Source organism: Parambassis ranga, unplaced genomic scaffold, assembly GCF_900634625.1.
Source record: "Parambassis ranga unplaced genomic scaffold, fParRan2.1 scaffold_33_arrow_ctg1, whole genome shotgun sequence".
In the NCBI taxonomy this organism is placed as follows: Eukaryota; Metazoa; Chordata; class Actinopteri; family Ambassidae; genus Parambassis; species Parambassis ranga.
In genome coordinates this window covers 619,059-641,718 of record NW_021144803.1, presented here as the reverse complement: position 1 = coordinate 641,718, position 22,660 = coordinate 619,059, and positions in this window count along the sequence as shown.

Genomic DNA, 22,660 nt, shown 5'->3' with positions numbered 1-22,660 from the left:
CTACACACTCCTTCAACTGTCTGAACCTGGCCTTGCTCTTGGCCAGTTCGTTGCAGACATGAGTGTTTTCAGCAGACAGGTCAGTAATGACATTAGCGTGATAAACCACCTCTGAATGAAGTTTGCTGTTATGTTTCTTGAGCTCATCAAGGTATATCTCAATGCTTTCTCTTGATTCCTGCTCACGTTTCAGCTGATCTTCGAAGGAGGACCTGTCCTCTGACAGTTGGTTTATCACACTGTCTTTTTCCTGGACGGTCTTGTTGGCCTTCTGTAGGTCACTCCTCAGAGTGCAGGCTTCGTTGGCCAGCTCCTCATACTTGGAAGAACACTGGGTATGTTCTTCGGCAGCCTTTCTGAGATTTTCATTTTCTTTTGTGAGGACGGTCCCGTTGGCCTTTTCCAGTCCAGTGATCAAGCCGTCTGATTCCACAATAAACTGCTTCACCGTCTGTCCTTTCTTCTCGCGCTTCTCTCGTTCTTTGCACTCTTTCTTCTCTTGCTTCTCTTGTTCTTGGCGCTCTTTCATCGCACGCTTTTCTTGTTTTTGGCGCTCGTTCTTCTCGTGCTTCTCTTGTTTTTGGCGCTCTTTCTTGTCGTGCTTCTCTTGTTCTTGGCGCTCTTTCATCGCACACTTCTCTTGTTTTTGGCGCTCGTTCTTCTCGTGCTTCTCTTGTTTTTGGCGCTCGTTCTTCTCGTGCTTCTCTTGTTTTTGGCGCTCTTTCTTCTCGCGTTTCTCTTGTTCTTGGCACTCTTTCATCGCACGCTTCTCTTGTTCTTGGCGCTCTTTCATCGCACGCTTCTCTTGTTTTTGGCGCTCTTTCTTCTCGCGCTTCTCTCTTGATTGCAAAAGCTGAAGCATTGCTTTGAACTCTAAAAATATTAAAAAACACATCAGAATGCATATGAATAGAAGCTGAATGGCAGAACAAGAGCTGAATTACTCTGAACACAAGCTGAATCAGTCATAAGAGCAGCTGAATTAATCTGAACAGCAGCTGGATAATTGCTTTGAATAGGAGGTGAATTGTCTGATCTTGGAATAATAGCTGAGGCTTAGGGAGACTAAATGATTTTTATGTGGACATGTTGTTTTGCGATTCTGGAATCAGATCTACTAATTCCAGCCTGTAACCCTTCTCCTTATGTCCATTGCAGATATGGCAAACAACAGATCATCAGCCAAATAATACCATCTACTGTAACTTTAAGTAGACAACAGCTTCCTCCCAGCTTTTTTTTGAGTTGAGTCTAACATCAATGTAACTTCACAGAGAGCTCCACCGTCTCTACAGTCCCTGGGTTTACATTTCTCTGGTCTCTCTATCACACAGAATGGAGTTCGCCCCAATACGCACAGACACACACACACAGCATGTGCGTAAATGCACACGACTCTCTCTCCCTCTCTCTCTTTGAATGAACGCGATGAAGTTGCACTTATCACTCACTACTGTTAGTACTCACCACGAATCTGACTGTATGAAGAAACCTGTTGCTAAGATGTTAGCCTCCTCTGCAGCTGTGTTTCTCCTTCTTCTCTGATCCTTCTGTTCTCCGCGTTTAGTCCAGTAATCACGCTTGAAATTATTCTCCTTTAGGACGCCTATTGCTTTGCACTTCAGGCAGGTTCGTCTCCACGGAACTCCCCAAAATATCCTGCTGTGTCTGTCTTTGGAACTGACCAACAATACCTTTATTGCAAAAAGGTGTACCTTTATATACCTTTGGGCTGTTACCGTGGTGACAGGCTGACACAGGATCAAAGGTATGCCTTTGAATCAAAGGCATGCCTGCCTGTATCCATGGCAACCTGAATGTTTATTGCTGCTCTTAATGCCCCTGACTGCAGCTCTCTCTGTCCCCCTCCTAATGTGTTTCCAATGTAAAAACACCCTCTAAACAACTTCTGTTTTTGTCCCAACTGAAGCCTTCAGACAAAAAATATGGACACCGCCAGAATCACAAGATGTTGCTCTACAACACAGTATATGCGATGTGGACATGTAGCAAACAGCTCCATAGCGATGAATATGGCAGATATCATAATGATTGACAAAGAAGTAATACCGAATACTATACAGCTGAAGGATGATCAATATGACTGCCTAAAGTCTGATAAAGACTACAAATATGGCTGTTTTGTATGCTTCTTGTGTGACAGCCTGTCACCATGGTAACAGCTCTGCCTGCCTAATTAAGCTTAAGTAATGTTGGAGAGAAATTTGCCCTTCAAAATTGCTAAGGAACATTTTACATACCTAGGCATTGTTATCCCTAGAAACTCAAAGCTGCTGTTTAAGTTGAATTATTCGGAGTTGCTGGAGAAGGTCCGGAACATGATTGATAGGTGGAAACTCCTCCCTCTCTCCCTAATTGGCCGTGTTAATATTATTAAAATGGTAGTACTCCCTAAATTTCTATATCTCTTTCAAAATATACCTATATTTCTTACATCTTCTTTTTTCAAAGCATTGGATTCCATGGTCATGCCCTTTATTTGGTCTAACAAGCCTCCCCGCATCTCTAAGGTGCACTTACAGAAACCCACTGCTGAAGGTGGACTTGGCTTGCCTGTTTTTCGTCATTATTATTGGGCGTGTAATGCTAGAACGTGGGTCTTCTGGAATGACACCCCACCGGGTCTAAATGATAGTTCCAAACCTAGCTGGCCACAGATTGAATCAAGTAGAGCATTAACATTGACTGGAGCGTCATTAAAGGCTATTTTGTTTTCTCATCTAAATCCACCTACGAAACAACTGAAGGCTGATTTCATCCTCCGCAATTCATTGAAGATTTTAAAACAGATCAGGGGAGTTCTTGGCCTTCCACAGCTATCTATCCACTCACCTATATGTCAGAACCCCTGTTTTAAACCAGGGCTTATGGATGCGGTCTTCGTACAATGGTCAGAAAAGGGTCTGTCTGTAATTAAAGATCTTTACATTAACAAAAAATTTGCATCTTTCACACAACTTCAGACTAAATTTAATCTCCCCCCTGGGCACTTTTTCCGGTACTTACAGATCAGGCACTTTGTTAGGCAGTCAGTTCGTAGTTATGAAACCATCCCCTGTCAACATGCTTTTTATGAGCTTATGTTGAGGAATCCCAACTCTAAACATTTAATTTCACATTTTGTTTCCCTTTTTCCACTGGCAACCTCCTCGATACACATTAAGGAAGCATGGGTTAAAGAAATGGGAACTGATATTCCAGATGACTTGTGGACAACTGGACTGAATCGAATCAAAGCATGCTCCGTGAATGCTAGACTCCAACTCATCCAGTTTAAAGTTATTCATCGCCTGCATTATTCAAAGACCAAACTTAACAAGATCTTTCCTTCCATTTCTCCTACCTGTGATAGATGTAAATCGGATGAGGGTACTTTAACTCACTTATTTTTGACCTGCACTAAGCTTGATAAATTTTGGACTGATATTTTTAATTTGTATAGTACTATTTACAATAGAAAGTTGACCCCTGATGGCCTATTGGTGATATTAGGATGCTCCAGTGAGTCATTATCTCTTCCCCCCACTCTGCAGTATGCGCTAATGTTTGGATTGGTTATTGCTAAACGAATTATACTAAGGGAATGGAAATCTGCCTCTTCACCTTGTTCTAAGAAATGGCTGAATGAACTGGTTTCCTGTTTGTACCTCGAAGAGGTGCGTTACAAACTTTCTGATACTTACTCCAAATATCATGCCATTTGGGGTCCCTTTATGGATCACATCAACAATGGAGAAAGACATTCTCTACAGACAATTTAAACAGACTGGAGCACCGGGCCTGGCATGCATCCATTTCGCTTCTTCTCCTCTATGGTGGCTTAAACTTTGGGACTTGCTTTTAATTTATTTTTTGTACACTTCATTTATATGTACAGACATGTTGAATTTGATTTGGTTTTTTGTGATGGCAGTACTGTTGCTGTGTTCTTGTTTTTTTTTTTTTTTTTTTTTTTTTTCTTTTCTTTTCTTATTGTATCTTAGTTTAGGTGTCTTACTGTTGTTGTCTATAAAAAAGAAAACTTTGCATAAATAAAATGTTTAAAAAATAAAAAAAAAAAAAAAAAAGTAATGTTGGAGAGAGAGGTGTGTCAGCCTCCTGTTACTCCTCTCAGGGCAGATCCCATGTATTTTAATGGGGGGTTGCACCCTCTGAACAAGTGCTTGGTGTGTCCAAACCGAAACACTCAGACAAATAAATAAGTTTATGTTTGTGACAGGTTCTGATCAGCAGGAGTTTTCAAGTGTACATTTTTTAGTTATGCTAGCAGATATGCAGTTTAGCTAAGTTACTTCTGGCTGGCTATGCTAGCTTAGATTGCTAGCCTTCTAATTTTACACACACAACAGTAAAAAATGGACTGTACCCTGCACATACACACTGAGTGTTTACATGCTGACATGTTTGCATGCAGTAACAGTAACTGCAATACTGTTTATCTATTTCTTTCTTTATGCACCTTAATATCCAATCCAATAACTGCACATGTACAGCTGTTTACCTCCTGACAGTTGCACTATGATTCATTCTCTGCTCAATTTGCACAACAGCTGATGTAGCACACATGCACATTTACATGTATATGTATGTAGCTTCATTTACTTCCATAGTTTATATTTTTGTGTACTTATTTGCATCTTTTTGCTCTTCAAATTGCTCTTTTGCAAATTATTCTATTTTGACTTCTTAAACCTTTATGGCATTCAGTGTGAGCAGCAAAGTAAGAATTTCATTGTACAGGGAAACCAGTTTCTATACTGTGCACATGACAATAAGCCCTTTGAATCTTGAATCTTGAAAACAGAGCACCACAAGCCAGGGGCTCGAGGCAGACCTGGATGCTAAATTTTAATTAATTTGAACAACCCTACCCAGCAGGCTTACATGATTAGCAGACCAATCATTAGCTTTAATTACACATTCAAGCAGCTTACAAACGGCCAGCTAGCATTCAGCAGCTAACTGTAACTTAGCATGATGCTATTGGGAAACATTAAGTAAACTGCGTCCTGTTTGTGTTGAGCTCAATGCTGAAAACATTAGGAGAGTGATGTTCTCTCTGGCTCCAAGGTGGAGTTACCTTCAACGGGTGGAGGCGGAGCCACTTTGTCCATCTTTATTTACAGTTTATGGATGAGGTGGTTTAAGTCCGACGCAGTGCTCAGTAGGGGTGGGCGATATGGCAAAAAATTTATATCACGATTCTTTAATGATAAAATCACGATCTCGATTTTATCACGATTTGTTTTTACATTGACACTAATTTGCATGTTTCTGTGAAAATGACTTCAGGTAGCCTACTCAAAAAAAAAACTATCAGTAGATTTTAAAGGCAAACAATGTGCACTCAGTATTAGTTTACAATAAACATGAAAATTTAAATAACAATTACAGAACAAAATAAAGTTTTATTTCAAATAGGTTAAAAGGAAGACTAATGTAGTTCTGTAACTGTTTAATGACTGTATTCAACAGTCATTAAACAGACTGAAGTGTGCCTCCTAAGGTTAAACAATAAATACAGTATTGAGACTTAAGTAACTCTTAAAGTTCAATGTGATTTAGACCAAATGATCAAACTTTCATGGGAATCATATCTAAGGACAAACGGAGCTGCTGCTGTCAGCTCTGTCCACCGTTTAGTCCTCATATGGAGCCTCTTCATCAAATGCCTGCGTTATTGTTTTGGTGACGTCATCAGCTGTTGCCTCTGTCTGCATCTGATGTACACATGGGGCCCTCCCACTGCACACACACACACACACAGGTGTAGAAGAGCTGCTGACGGCACAACAGCAGCGAACCTGAATATAACGAGCTGGTAATGTTCAGAGAGGTGGGCGCGTACGTGCTCGTAGCATACATTCGTACACACGCGGCCCTTCCACTGCGACCATTGACAGTAAAAACTATGGACAGAGCCTCCGTGACGTCACCCGTTTGTTTCTGAAGAGCCGTTTTGAGGCTCGGTGGGAGGTTCCGGGACTTGATGACCGCCGCCATGTTGGCAGCGTCACGTCAACTAAAACTCCGATTATGGACAAAGAGGGGGAGCACGAGCGGGGTTTAGGGGGGCGGGCGATCGTGGAAGCAGGAAACCCACGCTGTGATACGTCAACTGTCTGTCACTCAAGCGGCAACGCCCATAATTAGGCGTAATTTTAAGTCCGAATACCATTGAAACGAGTGAGTTGTAAAAAAATTCACCCTCCCTACAATTGACACTAGCAGAGAACCTATCATCTGAGACCAGAGTGGTTTTTTGTACCAGGCTGTAAACATGTTTTTTTCTGCTGTGAAGTCGGCCATTTTAACATGGGAGTCTATGGGAAATTACTCGCTTTTGGAGCCAACCCCCAGCTGTTGCAGCGTGAATTACAAGTTTTGACACTTCCGCATGGGCTTCCACTTTGAGCCCCGAAGGTTGCCGCTTGACTGCGACACACGTCGCGCGCGCACACACACAGGCTTAGAACACGCGCCGCCGCTGCCGGCAGAAACAGTACCGAACATAACGGTGGAGTTTGTTTTTAGGGACCAGTTGCTCCGTTCTCTTTTCGTTTTCAGCCGTAACTTCCTAACAGGGAGGCTGTCATTGGTTGGTCAGGTTCACATTAAGCGCACTGAGAGTTGGCCGAGGAAAAAAACTCATGCGTCTGCGCGAACATAGAACTGCAATTAATAGAACGTGCTCTATGGACGATAAAACGATCTCTCCGTTCTGGTAGATCGCCGGTACGTTCAAATCCTTCACGATCATTTATCGTCAAATCGCACACCCCTAGTGCTCAGTGAACCTTCAGTCTGACCAGTTAACTCAGGCAGCAGATGAAGTTAGGTTTTTAGGTTGAAGCAGCTTAAAATGATTTACAGAGCTGCACTGGGAGGTGTGTGGAGTTAAAGGAACGAGTTAACCTTTGCTGACCCGTGGCAGTGGTCGGCAGCAGAGCTCTGTCAGCGGGGATTTGAGCTTTACTCTCCCACTGGAGCATGAAATCACTGTTGACCAAATGAAAATAAAAACAAACTCTGCTAAACACTGCACATCCATTTCCACTCTGCATACATGGATTATTTTTACATTAGGCTTGTGTTTTGGAAAATGACCACAGTGGCAGAAAAGATGGGAGTCCCTGCTCCCAGTGAATGTATTACATGTTTATATTCATGTAACTTTCCGGTGCTGGGGCCCACGCTGCAGCGCCGTCCTGCAGGCTGGACTGTGGGTGGTAAAGGGCATCTGTGTTTCTTTGCCTCATGGTTTTTTGGTACTGTGCTGATTGTTGAGCAGTGGAGCGGCGCAGGAGGAGGATGATCAGCTGTGTCCTGCCCAGGAGGAGCTGATGACCCCTGAGTCAACCTCATCAGTTTCCCCCTGTGGACAAACAGCACAGAAGCTCCAGGCAGGCTGTTCATGTATCACCAGCAGAATCTGCTTACAGCAGCCGGCGGCGCCGCACACATCACGCTGCGAGGACGCCGCCTGTGTCATGTACACCTGCAAGATATGGCAAGTCAGGTAGAAAAAAAGTGGAGTTAATAGAAAAAAACAGAGTCAAACTGTGTAGTTAAAGTGCAGCCGGGATTTTATCAAAGTCCAGACAGCGTGGAGGTATGCAGTGCAGTGATTACACTGAGTGTGTGAGAGAGAGGCCGACCACAGGTTTTCATTTCTCAAAGAAAATAAGCTGTCAGTGCATGAAGAACGATGCTCCTCTGATAATATTTTCATAGGAAAAAGGGAATTTAAGGCTCATATTTTCTATCATGAACGTGAGGGGCTGCATTACTCAAGACAAACACTGCTTCAGACGAGGACCTGCAGCCTTATAATGCTCTTATCCTCCAGCAGATCAACAAGACACCACTGACTGAACAGCACCGTGCTACTGTAGCACTCCGTGTCCTGTGGCTGTTTGCCAGGATATCGTGTGACCTTTGAAAGTTCATGGATGAGCCAGTTTGGCTGCTCTCCATCCTCCAGCCATCTTTTCCTGCAGAAGCACCAGCTCAGCAGACGGCACAGGGGAATAAAGAAAGAAGAGGAGGACAGAGAGGTGGAGAACTCTAACAGAATTGATGCAGTCTGCTTCTACCCGGTGCTGATGCCAATACTCTTCCCCGGCTGATTTCTTTGTTAACACCAAACCCAGTAATCAGCCGCCTTCAGCACAGAAGGCAGAGGTCTGCAGCAGCCCGCTAATGATTCTGTTTACACACACTGAAGGATGACAGTTATCACGCATGTAGCAATAGATTTACTCACAGCGGAGAAAAATATCTTTCAGCTCTTAATGTTTTAACCATGTGCAGTCAGTGGAGGAGGACTCTAAGCTGACCTGTTTACCGAACAGTGGAAGCACAGATTGTTCTGGATGATCCACCTGATTCAGTCTCAGCACAGACCTTCTGTAACCACAGAGCTCGCCTTTAATTCTTTTTATCTTAGCTTCGAGTTGATTCTTCAGACCTGTCTGCTCATCACACACTGAACCCGGTTGGTTTTTATCACATCTCACGTCACGTTCGGTGTTCCACAGGGTTCAGTCTCAGGTCCTCTTTTATTACATTCATGTCTCTGTCTCAGAGCTGATGATGGCACAGCAGAGGACAGATGTGGACAGGAAGCTGAGTTGATGATGTTAGGACGTTACATTGAAAGGTTTCATTTATTGGTGTAGTGCAGGTCTGAGCAGCTAAAACGTGACTTCTGAATGTGAACATGTTTACTTGTGTTGATTAACAGAGGCTTCCTAAAATGTTATTGGACCATTACCATCACTGCATGAATCATCAGACCTCTGGAAGTTCAGGGAGCTCGTATGATGTGTCTGTGAAGCTTCAGCGTTTTTCTGCTTGTGTCTGTCATGTAAAAGCTGTTTTAGAGTTTTCATGTTTATCCACAGACACACACACATTCTACACTGTGTGTGTGTCTGTGTTTATGTGTGTGTGTGGAGATCAAACGTGACTTCAGAAGAAAAACAAACATGGAGGACGACAGATGTCGTCAGCTGTGATGTGTCTCCATGAGACATAGTAAAGACACGCATGTTGTTGATGCCATATTCCCCCCGGTGTGTATGTTCTCCTGGGCCGTGTTGTTGTGTGTTTTGGTTGGAGCCATGTTTGTCAGGTCGGTGGTGCTTCCCGGTCTGCTCGCTCGCTCTGATTGGCTGTTGGTGTGTTTGTTTGTCGTACTTTGTGTTTCTTCATGGAAGAACTGCAGATCTCACTTCAGGATGAAATCAGGATGTTAACCTGAGTTTTTCTGCCTGAGCTCACACAGTGATTCACAGACATGCTGCTGAGAGTGCTCCAGCGCAGAGCGGCCTTTGTATTCCAAAGACGGAACCCGGCCTGCACACATACAGTCCACACAGCTCGCCCTCTGCCCGGATCATTAGATCAATAACCGTCTTTCTGCACTTTCATTCACTTAGATTTGCCATCAAACAAAAGAAACATGGATTTAAGGCGCTGAGACATTTAGAAATATGAGCGCTTTGTTTCTGCTCTCAGAGATTACAGAGCTTTATCTGAAACAGTCATGAAGTGAAGCTTTATTTGTGGGTGAGTGACGCAGTGTTTACAGCAACATGCTGATTCCTTTATTTGTTATGTGACTCACATTTCCAGCAGTTACAAATAAAGTAGCTGCCTGGTGTCGTGCACAATATCTCAGCAGTGGAATCTGTGTTTGTTCCGCCAGCTGCTGCTGAGGAAGCGGGACTTTCAGTAATCCTTCCACAACCGTGAAGCTTTACACAAACTCACAAATCATTTCCTGCTCTGACTCACGGAGGAAGCGGCACAGCTACACGGCTGAGGTTTAACCTGTGTGCTGTTTGTTCTGTCCAACACTCACATGCTCACTGTGGGAGAACACACACAAACCCGTCCTCCATCTTTAAAGGATCCATCCTCTGCAGGAAGGATCTTTCCTTTCAGTGAATCGCTGACATCATTTAATGTATTCACACAGACAGACTCTACAACAACAACACTGTTTTTTAATGCCTAACCCAAAACTAACGCTGGTTCTTAGACACACAAATGTTCTCTTGCTGCCTCATATATCCAGCCAGTTACCATGGTAACCAGATCATCAGTGTTATTCAGCTCACCTGTCAGTGATCAGAATGTGATGATTGATTGGTTCATCATATATATATATATATATATATATAAATATATATATTTGTTCGGGTTGTGTGAGGTTGTCTATACTTGTCACCAGGTTATTTATGTTTATTAATCACGGCATCAATATTTGTTTCACATCAGTACAGAGCTCTTAACGTCAGAGAGTGTGTGGCTCTTAAAAGTGCCTTTGTGGGGCTGCTTCCAGCAGTCTGCGAGTCTCCATCCTTACTTGGCTTTGACAGGCTTCTCGGTCTTCTTGGGCAGCAGCACGGCCTGGATGTTGGGCAGCACGCCGCCCTGAGTGATGCTCACTCCGCCCAGCAGCTTGTTGAGCTCCTCGTCGTTGCGCACAGCCAAGACCGACCTGCGCTTCCAGAGCTCCGCTGTCATGGCTCTGCAGGAGGCCAGCACCTGGTCGGCCTGTTCGAGAACACCAACCTGTGCGCCATCCACGCCAAGAGGCTCACCATCACGCCCAAAGACATCCAGCTGGCCCGCTGCATCCACGGAGAGAGAGCTTGAAGTGTCCGCGGCTCCTCAAACCACAGCGGCTCTTTAAGAGCCACCTCACTGTCCTCTAAAGAGCGGCTCCTCATCCTCTGCCTCTGCTGCTCATCACTCTGTCTGATGCACAGAATAATCAGTCTCTTCTGAAATAAATATCATCTTTTATCTTTTGTAAGATGCAGTGTAATAATACACATGTTGAACTCTTCAAGATGAATAATGGTCCGTCTCAGGGACATTTATTTATTGGTTGGTTCAAGGATGTAATATCAAACTGACATCGAGGAATATTTAACAGGAAACTATAATAAATGTTTTACAATAAATACATAATATCATTTATAAATAGTTTTAATAAGTATAGGTTTATTATGTGTAAAAGCATGATGACCTATGGAATGATAACACTAAAAAACTCTGCTGCTCCAGGAACGGTACAGGCGGTGAGTCCTGCAGTCCGCCATCAGACTCATCATGTAATTTAACCACAGGGATTAATAAAGTCATTCTTGAAAATATTCATGTATTGTTTCTATAGTTTTATATGTTTAGTAAATATAGGTTTATCACTGCTTTAGTATATAAGTAAACACATGAACTAACACTAACAAAACAAACCCCAGTGAACCAGGTGGAGCTGTGCAGTGTGCAGCAGCATGATCACAGAGGTCCTGTTTGAACGGGCAGTGAGGATGAGCTCTCTGAGTGGGGGCTCTGGGCTCTTGACGCGGGTTCTTCTCCACATCGTATCCTCCGGCAGCCAGAGCCTTCTGGAGGGCGGCTGCAGACATGCCGCTCCGCTCCTTGGAAGCGGCCAGAGCCGTTGCTTGACACTATAGGGGCCCTAGGCAAGAAGGACACACTGGGGCCCTACGGGCTACAAGATTCTATAGAAATGCCGCCTCAAACACAAAGACATGTACAGTGATGATTATATAAGCAACCTTTTATTTAAATAATGTGGAACACACATATGAAAATATCATCTTAAGGAAACATAAAAACTTACAACAATCAAAATATATCAGAAATATGTACTCTCTGAAGACTGTCCACAGTGGTGGAAAGTAACTAAGTATTTGTACTTTGTTACTGTACTTAAGTAATTTTTAATGTATTTTTTATGTAGTTAAAAAAAACAATCCTTGAGTCCAGCTGCCTCGATTTAAACTCTTGCAAATTAAAAGTAAGTACTTAAGACTTTGGTTAAGTAGGATCATTGATGGAGCACATCTACTTTCACTGAAGTACTAAACATCAGTACTTCCTCCACCACTGACAACACAAGATATGATGACTAGTATTGTTATTAAGTTTGTCCACAGTGCAGGATCATCAGTGAGACCTGGACACCCTGGAACCTTCCTCTGTTACCAGGTCAGGTGCTGGAGGAGCAGAGGAAGGAGTGGAGGCTCTCAGGTGTTGGACTGCTGCTGGGACGTCCTCTGGAGTTTCCTCACAGGGCTCCACATGGCCTGTGTGGTATAAGACCATAATGATCAGCCTGATAACTAACACTGTAAATAATCCAGATTATACCTTCATCTGTGGAGGCTGTGGCATCTTCATGAGGAGACACAGACAGGTGTTTAAGCACAGCACCTGATGAAAAACAGAATTTTAAAAAGCCATAAAATAACAACTATATGACAATAATTCACTAGCTTGCCATTTACAGAGAAACACCTGAGCATTAATAAACACTAAATAGACTAAATATACACATTAGTTTTTCCTGCTGTGGTTTAGAGCTCATTAACTCTAACAGTAAGTTGTAACAGCAGCACTTAGCTTAATGCTAAACAAGCTAAAGTAGCATTAGCATAGCAGCTACACACTTGCTGCATGAGCTAACAAGCTACTTTACTTCATTTACGTTTTATATCACGTCATTATATTGACGTTTGTAACTCATTTAGCAGACGTTTGTACGCAGAGCGACTCACAGTGAACATTCAGGCTGCAGCATGAAGGAGGTTGTAGTGACGTGAAGCCTGCGTCTCTAAAGTGTTCTGTGACACAATGTGAAAAAGACAAACAGTGGTGGAGTAAGATGAGGCTGAGCTGTGTCACAGACTCTTCCCTCTCTTGTTTTGTCCTCTGCTCCTTCCCTTGCAGCCTGCAGAGTGTGTGCTTCCTCCTTTATTTTAAACAGCCGCTCCTCTCTGCTTCCAGCAGCTGTCACAGGGCTCCGGGGGGGCGAGGGGGGAGTCTGAATGTGTCAATGCGCCAAAACAGCTGTAGATGAATGGTGGGGCTAACTGACCGTCCGTCTTAGGGCCCCTCTCATGCTCGGGGCCCTAGGCAATTGCCTGGTTTGCCTACCGTGTTGACGGCTCTGACTGTAACTACAAACCTATCTTATAGCTGAAGAGTCACACTGACCTGTGTCAGAGCCATTTTTCCATATTTCCTCTTTTTGAATCCACCAACACTGAATTGTGGTTCAGACAATACCTGAATGGCTGTCTATGAATGTTCTTCACAGAGAAACACCTCAGAGGAATGCACAGTGAAACATTTCCACTTCACTGCCTGGCCCCACCACAGTGTCCCAGAGTGCACTGAAGTCCTGATCCAGTTCAGAGGACTGATGAGACAGAACATAGAGAGAGGGGGTTAACACACCAACTGTAGTTCATGGCAGGTGAGAGAGCACCATCTATACCTTCCAGCTTAAGGTGCTTCCATATGAAGAGTCCAAGGACAATCTCATGGTAACACTTGCTGCTTTGTAGCCTAACTCTCTGTCTGTGTCTCGGGCTCTCAGTGCTGGTGTGGGGCGGACAGGAAGTATTATGGCCCTGGATGTGCTGCTTCAACAGGTGGATGAAGGACCAGCAGTGGGTATCAACGCCTTTGTGCACCAGATGAGACTGAATGGACCATGTGTGGTGCAGACACAGGTCAAACTTTTTCATAAATACTGCAAATAAAGCGTGGACTTCAGAAATCCAGTGTTACGGCTTTAACATGCTGTACCTATCACTGATAAGACTAATGCAACCTCCTAAAACACAGGTCTGATCTGGCCTTGGGTTGTGAACTGAGAATTGTAGATCATGCCTTTTCGTGTGCACATAGTCTCAAATGTTGTGCAGTTCTCAGTGCAGTCGTATTCTATTCTATCTTTTTGTTGCTGGGTCATGGCCACACTAAGGCTTGCAGTGCATTATTGCAAACCTTTCAACCCTTTCCTGTGGCAGTTCTCTGGAACACAGAGCACACACAGCAGCATTTAAAATGACCAGAAACCTTTGTTTGTTTGCTTTTCAGTCTCAGTGTGTTCCTGCCCCAGTGCATCATGGACTGTCTGAAGCCAAATGACAAGGCTGATGAGCACATACATGAGAGTGCAGACTGGGTTTAAGTCAATGCTACTGCACTCCAGCAGCATCCTTAATGCAATACATGTACTTCACACTAATCCTAGCCACATATGCACTTAGTACCAAACTGGTCCTATCATGAGCTACATATTTACAATAAATGTGTTTAGTGTTGGTGGAAGCAACAATACTCCAGATGACCACAACATGTTTTAAAATGACATTAACAGTGAGAACTGTAGGTAGAAAATAATCATTTGTACACATCAAATATTTAGTAGAAAAATCCCTGAATGTGCTTTTACTCAGTCTGCAAATGCAGCTGTCACCTTAAGAAGAGTTTAACAGCAACTCACTGTACACACCTGAACACAGATCTTGCAGTGTGAGCAGGTTTTGGATGCACTTAACCCTCAGGTCACTGTGGACTTCTTTGTCCAGTGGGTATTTTTGCCTCTTTACCCGGCACCATTGTATCTGTCAGTGGCGTAGGAAGCATATAAAATGTGGGGGGGACACCTTTTTGTGTGTGTGTTGGGGGGTGGGGGGTGGGTGTCCTGCCCCTAAAAATTGTGAAAAAATATGAAATATGCTGCTACAACTTAATTTCCCCACGGGGATTAAAAAAGTAAATATCTATCTATCTAACTGAATGCCATTTTCTTCCATTCTGGGGAATTTTAACAGGTTGTAAACACCTATTTTACCTACACAAGTACATGCTTAACTCAATGACTATTTCAGAGACAGATTCAACAAAAACTCATTTATTTTAAACAATGGTGACATACATCCAATCCCAAGTGAAACAACAGTTTTGTCAACCATACTGGTGTTACTACACTAACTGATTATACAAACCCTTCTTCTCTCATTTGCAAAGACAAAAGACTCGCAAATCTCCCTCATGTCCACCTGATCAAGTTTCTCTTGGTGAATGTGGCAGACAGCTACGCTGTTTAAACGTTTCTGTTTCATGGAAGAGCGAAGCCATGTTTTAAGCCTTCTTAAGGCACTGAAGCTTCTTTCAGCTTCAGCTGAAGAGCACGGCACAACAAGAAGCAGCCTGACCAAGACCTCCACTTGTGTGAATAGAGCACGTACCTCCGGCAACATAGCTCTGAGGGTCTCTGCTGCTTCGCTAACTGTGTTGCAGGAATACTGCATTTAGAACATTGCCAGCTGTACCTCCAATGAATGTTGATTTATTTCTGGGTACCTACAGACAACATCCTCCATCTTTCCAGAAATGAGCACCACTTCTAATTTACTGAAAGTATGGAAGCTGTCCTGGTCAAATCGCTTTGCCAACTGCAAATCAACTGTATCTAACAGTTTGAAGAACTCGATTCTGAAGTATTCTTCAGTGGATGTTGGTCTGAATGCAGGTGCACTTCCTGTGTAGTGCTTTGGGGGTCTACGGATATGGGGCATCTGGATAGACTCAATGTCTAGCTCAGTTATCTTGTAACAGGCAGTTGTATAAATCTCATTAAACTTTTCATCACATCTCTTCAACTGAATTGTTTTTCTGACGCAATCAACTGCAGCCAACATCCCTGGCACACTGCCAGTCTTGCTCTGAAGGGAGCGGTTTAGAGACTCAAGTTCTTCAAGAACTTCAGAAGCTAGAGAAAGACCCAGTAAAACCTTCCCTTTCTGAAACCGCTCTAAGAGTCCTCTCGCTGTTGTGCATGTGTCAGAGGAGCCTGATGCAGCCATTTCCTCTAGACTCTGTAAAACCTTCTCATATTGTCCAACAACTCCCTGAATGGCTGCTATTCTCATTAGCCATCGTGTAGGACAGAGGGGCTTCAGAGTTCTGAAACTCCCCTCCTCAGACTGGGTGATACCCTTAAAGATGCTCTTGTATTTGCTGGATTGATGGTAGAGGGTGCCAAGCTTGTGGACTAAATCGAGCGCATCCATAACAACAGGGCATGAGGTACAGGCTGTCTGAGTCACAAGATTCACACAGTGAGGCCCACAGTGAACGTAAAGAGCGAGAGGTTGTGACTCTTTTAAAACTGCTTGCACTCCTTTAACTCCACCTGCCATATTTGCAGCCCCATCATAACTTTGCCCTCGAAGGCAAGACATGGGCAAGTTCAACCGTGTAAGGACATCAGTGGCCACCCGAGCCAAGTCCTTTCCTGTGGTTGATGACACTTCGTACATACCTACAAAGTCTTCATGTGGTAGAAGGTCACTATCTACGTAACGGAGGCATATGGCCTCTTGCTCACACCCTGAGATGTCTTGGACTCCATCCATAATGATGGAGTACTGCAAGGTGGGCAGCTCATGTACAGTGCTTGAAATGGTTCTAACAATTGTATTGGCCATAATATTCAAAACTTCATTCTGAATTTCTGGACTTGTGTAATGGCTTTTAGGCTTACTGAGCCATCGCTTGAGCACATCATCATCCTCAGCTTTCTCATGAAGTAGCTGAAAAAGGTTACCCTGATTACCTTCATGGCCACGTAAAGCTAGACCCTGGCGAGCAAGAAAACGAATGGATTTAATTACTTTGAGCAAGCATGCTCTTGCCTCTCTTTGCTCCTTCTCTCTAGCTGTGGATAGCTGTGTTTGAATATGTCTGGATTGGTATGTGTATGTTGTGACAGCTACTTTGTGTGCTTGACTCTGTTGGTGATTGGCAAATTTTTCTATTGCTTTTTTCCAATTTTTAAAACCTGTAGCCACAAAAGCATCATCCATGCATTTTGCTAGTGAGCTAGTTTGTGTTTTAAAGGCTTCCATGCAAAAAAAACAAAATACACCATCTGCACCCGGCACACAATGTAACCAAGGATATTCCCTAAACCACTTCTCTTGAAACTTTAGAGTCTTATTCTTAAGTCGCTGGTGTGGAATAACTCTTGGGTCAGGATGATTCGGCTTGGTGTATACTCCCTGGCTCTCTCCCTCATCTTTCTCAGACTGGATCTCATCCTCTTCTCTTTCTACAGCTCTCTGTTGCTCATCTTCATCAGAAAGGCTCTCCCTCTCTCGGATCTCAAAATCTCCCTGCCCCTCTTCTCTGTCCAACACCTCTTGTTCCTTGAAATAAAGGTTAAAATTGCATAGCCCCATCATTCTTATACTGACAAAAACAAAACTAAAGTTATGTTTAAGCATATTCTAGATTATGCCTTTTGGCAGTTTAAACTGTATGCAATTCCCTCAAAATAAAGATTGAATCAAAAATACATTTTGGTTTTGCTGTTTGAAAGTGAGTTCAGACAAAGGCTCCATAAAATTCTAACACAAGCCAGATCACATTTCATTCACAAATGCTAACAACCTGTCGTCACTCACCTCAGCAATAGAACTTCCTCCACTGCCCCTACATGATGGCCCTGCCTCTGACTCACTCTCAGTATCAACCTCAAATATCAAGAGAGATGGAGATGGAATGAAAAGTAATTTTCAATTAACAACCAATATAAGTGAGCATTTCATCGTCAATGAAATAACATCAACATATTTTGTTTGAACACAGTGGTCCTCTAATCATCTGAATTTCAAAAAGTTGTTGGACCATGAACCAAACTCTGCTTAATGCAGATAAAAAAATGCATGTCTTTATTTTTACTTACTTAATTCCCAATAAACCTTGGGGTTGTGTTAATTGTGTAATGAACCTGGCCTCATTACAATATAGGTTAATGCTGAAAACAACTCTAGCTTTATGTTGTTCAATTTGGATGAAGTGTTAGCCTGCCTGCAGGCACCAACACCAACACCCTCTCTGAAAACCTGTCCTGTGTTAACATTCTGACTTACTTTCTGTTTCTTTTTTAAGAATCTCCTTATGTCCATTGTGTCTGGGGAGGGAGCAGATAAGGCAAACAACATGTCGTCAGACAAATAATACCGTCCGTCTGTATTGGAGTAAACAATAGCTTCCTCTAGCTTCCTCCCTAAGCTAAGTTGATTTACCACCAATTAAACACCACCTAGGGTTATATAACAAAACAGTAAGGCTTTAGCATAAGTTGGACATTGTGGGACCGTAATGGCACTGACGTTACCTCCTCCAGCTTCGACCAGCACTGACGGCTCACTTCACTCACGCTTACGCTTGCTAGGTCCGTTACTATAGCAACGCTGCTGTAGCGTTGTGGTAACCAGAAAAACGTGGAGTGGATTTCAGCGGTGATGTTATTCTCATTTGAACCAAGTGGAACGGAGTTTTTCGCGAGCAATCGAAACAGCGTTAGGTGGAGTTTCCTACTCAGTAAAAGTGGGGGGGTCCGAACAGGTCATTCTAAAATGTGGGGGGGGGACACGTCCCCCTCTGATATAATGGTAGCGACGCCTATGAGGTGGTTGATGGTTTGGAGCATCTGTAGCACAGAGTAATGCATATTTACAGTGCTGCTTCAAAGTGCATGAATCATTTAAAATCTTCTATATGTCTGCATAAACATGACTTAAACAGCTGCCTCACTGTACTAGAAAGGCAGCCCACTGAAACAAAGTATGGAAAGACATTTCAGTAATAAAACATTTAAATAAATGATAGATTCATACACTGTATGTAAATATTATTGTGCTGCCCCCTATAGTCAGCCAAAATTCTATGTTTGAGTTGAGATTGTCCTACGAGGCTTCCGTAGTAGCATAATGGGTTCCACAGCCAAGTGGAAAGTTTCTGCTGTGTTTTTTCATCCTGCTACATGTTTTTAGTCGTCTGAGAATATCTGTCTGTAAGTATTATGTTTCATAAGCCCTTACCTTACGTCATGCGCTCATAGGAGGCACTTTAAGTTACTTAAGTTTAAGAAAACGGGTTAAAAGTGTGACGCTAATAGCGCTAGCGACCTTATGGGTTTTTCAATGCAAATTAGCATTGTGCTAATCGCTAGCGGTTTATGCATTTTTCTGTTGTCTAGCTCAGCTATGTTTTGTCGGCCTGCAGAATTCAGCATTGATCGTGTTTCGGGTCATATTTATGCAGAAATATAGAAAGTTTGACCAACTTCCCAAAACGACTGTAGCTGTCAGCCTATATGTAGCTAGGAGCTAGTCTCCTCCTCCTCAGATTCCCAGGGTCCTGGTTTGGATTTTTGCACGTACCTCACACTGCTGATTATTCTGACTTGAACACAGCCTGTGCAGAACTTTAAGGTGGCTTCTGTTCTTCGGTATTTTTGGTTGAATTTGGTCAAATTGTGATCAAATAAATTGTGTGATAACAGTTTTTCAGTCTCTTGTAGTGGCCATCATGGACACTGATCCAGCTCTGTGTCCATGAAAAGTGAACATTTCAAAAATGTTGATACCACTTTAAGTCCTGTTTCTGTAACTTAGCAGAGTTCTTCAATGATCATGTGGGTCTGCTTGGCTCTGTAAAAGACCCATAAGCAGGTCTGTGTTTGTAGATGTATAATAGAAAGTATCAGTATGTATTTATGTTGTCATGTTATCATCTCATGGTGGTTTCTGAAGGCTTTAAGTAAAGGAAATAACAAAGGTCTGCAGTGTGATGATATAGACTCTATATCATCACACTGCAAAATTGTCTGACTGCGATTCATTACAAACCCATCCTGCTGCACATCGTTTAATGTTAAAGAAAGAGAAACATGATGAGTGGAAGATTTAACTGAACTCTTACAGCTGTGCTGGCAGCCATTAAAGCAGAATATGTGAAGAAGAACAAATTACAAACCTGCTGGATGCAGCTGAACAGTGTGGAGTCAGGATAGTTTTCATTTTAATACACACATTTTGCGTATTAATTAATTTTCTTCACCAGTCCATTGACTGTTGCACTTTGTATTTATTTCAGTCTGAGGTTTCAGTTTTCTTTAATCTGAAGGCCATCATGGACACTGATCCAGCTCTGTGTCCATGAAAAGTGAACATTTCAAAAATGTTGATACCACTTTAAGTCCTGTTTCTGTAACTTAGCAGAGTTCTTCAATGATCATGTGGGTCTGCTTGGCTCTGTAAAAGACCCATAAGCAGGTCTGTGTTTGTAGATGTATAATAGAAAGTATCAGTATGTATTTATGTTGTCATGTTATCATCTCATGGTGGTTTCTGAAGGCTTTAAGTAAAGGAAATAACAAAGGTCTGCAGTGTGATGATATAGACTCTATATCATCACACTGCAACATTGTCTGACTGCGATTCATTACAAACCCATCCTGCTGCACATCGTTTAATGTTAAAGAAAGAGAAACATGATGAGTGGAAGATTTAACTGAACTCTTACAGCTGTGCTGGCAGCCATTAAAGCAGAATATGTGAAGAAGAACAAATTACAAACCTGCTGGATGCAGCTGAACAGTGTGGAGTCAGGATAGTTTTCATTTTAATACACACATTTTGTGTATTAATTAATTTTCTTCACCAGTCCATTGACTGTTGCACTTTGTATTATTTCAGTCTGAGGTTTCAGTTTTCTTTAATCTGAAATAAAGGCCTTCAATGTATTTGCCTGGGACTACTTTTATTCATGGTAACAGAGCTAGCTGTGCCCCAGGTGAACATTTCCTGCATTGAAAACTGACAATAGATATTACTGAAACATATGAACATGTGGACATAGGGGAAGCTAATAAGACACAAGCTAGACATCAGTTCAGACCTTTGACTTGGAGCAAATGTGAACAGCTGGACCTCAGGGACTTTAATTGAACCCCCCTGGTCTAAATCAATGTAAACATATGATGACAGTGGAAGTGGAATGGAACTCTTAAAGCTGTGCTTCAGTCATTAAAGCAGCAGCAACAGGTTCAACATGAGCTGGATGTGTGGAGTTGGGATAGTTTTCATTTTTAATACAACAATGCTTGTTTGTCACCAGAAGTGATTGTGTTGTTAAATGCTGATGTTTCTGTCACAGACTGCAGCAACCCAGTGTTCAGACTCCTGCTCAGGACGCCATATTTATGGTGAGTACAAACAGCTTCTAACTACAACACAACAGTCCTGGTGCTCTACAGAGACCCAGAGCCTGACCCCTGAGCAAGCATTCACAGAGACAGAACTGTGGTAGTAATACTTATAACTACAGCAGCTGTGCATACACAACACTTCATATCTAATGTTGTAGATTCAAGTAATAAATGTATGAACATAAGCTGTAATATCATGAAGCACTAAACTGTTATTCTGCTCCTCAAAGTCTGAGAGTTTATACTCTGTTGTTCTGTTCCAGCTGCTGGAGGAGAACATTGTCAGGTTTGTGAAGGATGAGCTGAAGAAGATCCAGAAGCTCCTGAGTCCAGATTACCCAGAATGCTCAGAGAGTCAGAGGGAGGATGAGGAGGATGAAGAGCAGAGGAGCAGCAGAGAGTCATTAGTGCAGATCACAGTGCACTTCCTGAGGAGGATGAAGCAGGAGGAGCTGGCTGAGCGTCTGCAGAGCAGTAAGAGGAAGAGCTTTAACATGATGGAAAGAGGAAATGAAGTTTACATCTACACACTCTGCTGTTAATATGATGCAGACATCTGTGAATTCTTCTGACTGAAAACACAAACTGTTTGTCTACAACTGATGAACAGATTTCATGGAGACAGAAAATATTTATTTGACACATTTATTGTAGCGTTCACTTATTAATGACATTTATTGTTTGTTCAGGAACTCCTGCTGCAGAGTGTGGACGTAAACTCAAGTCTAACCTGAGGAAGAAGTTCCAGTGTGAACCAGATCTACACAGAGCTCTACATCACAGAGGGAGGGACTGCAGAGGTCAATGAGGAACATGAGGTCAGACAGATTGAAGCAGCATCCAGGAAAGCACACAGACCAGAAACAAGCATCAGACCAGAAGGCATCTTTAAAGGCTCACCTGGAAGACAGGAACCAATCAGAACAGTGATGACAAAGGGAGTGGCTGGCATCGGGAAAACAGTCCTAACACAGAAGTTCACTCTGGACTGGGCTGAAGACAAAGCCAACCAGGACATCCAGTTCACATTTCCATTCACTTTCAGAGAGCTGAATGTGCTGAGAGAGAGAAAGTTCAGCTTGGTGGAACTTGTTCATCACTTCTTCACTGAAAGCAAAGAAGCAGGAATCTGCAGCTTTCAGCGCCTCCAGGTGGTCTTCATCTTTGATGGTCTGGATGAGTGTCGACTTCCTCTGGACTTCCAGAACACTGAGACCCTGACTGATGTCACAGAGTCCGCCTCAGTGGATGTGCTGCTGACAAACCTCATCAGGGGGAAGCTGCTTCCCTCTGCTCGCCTCTGGATAACCACACGACCTGCAGCAGCCAATCAGATCCCTCCTGACTGTGTGGACGTGGTGACAGAGGTCAGAGGGTTCACTGACCCACAGAAGGAGGAGTACTTCAGGAAGAGGTTCAGAGAGGAGGAGCAGGCCAGCAGGATCATCTCCCACATCAAGACATCACGAAGCCTCCACATCATGTGCCACATCCCAGTCTTCTGCTGGATCACTGCTACAGTTCTGGAGGACATGTTGGAAACCAGAGAGGGAGCAGAGCTGCCCAAGACCCTGACTGAGATGTACATCCACTTCCTGGTGGTTCAGACCAAAGTGAAGAAGATCAAGTATGATGGAGGAGCTCAGACAGATCCACAGTGGAGTCCAGAGAGCAAGGAGATGATCCAGTCTCTGGGAAAACTGGCTTTTGATCAGCTGCAGAAAGGAAACCTGATCTTCT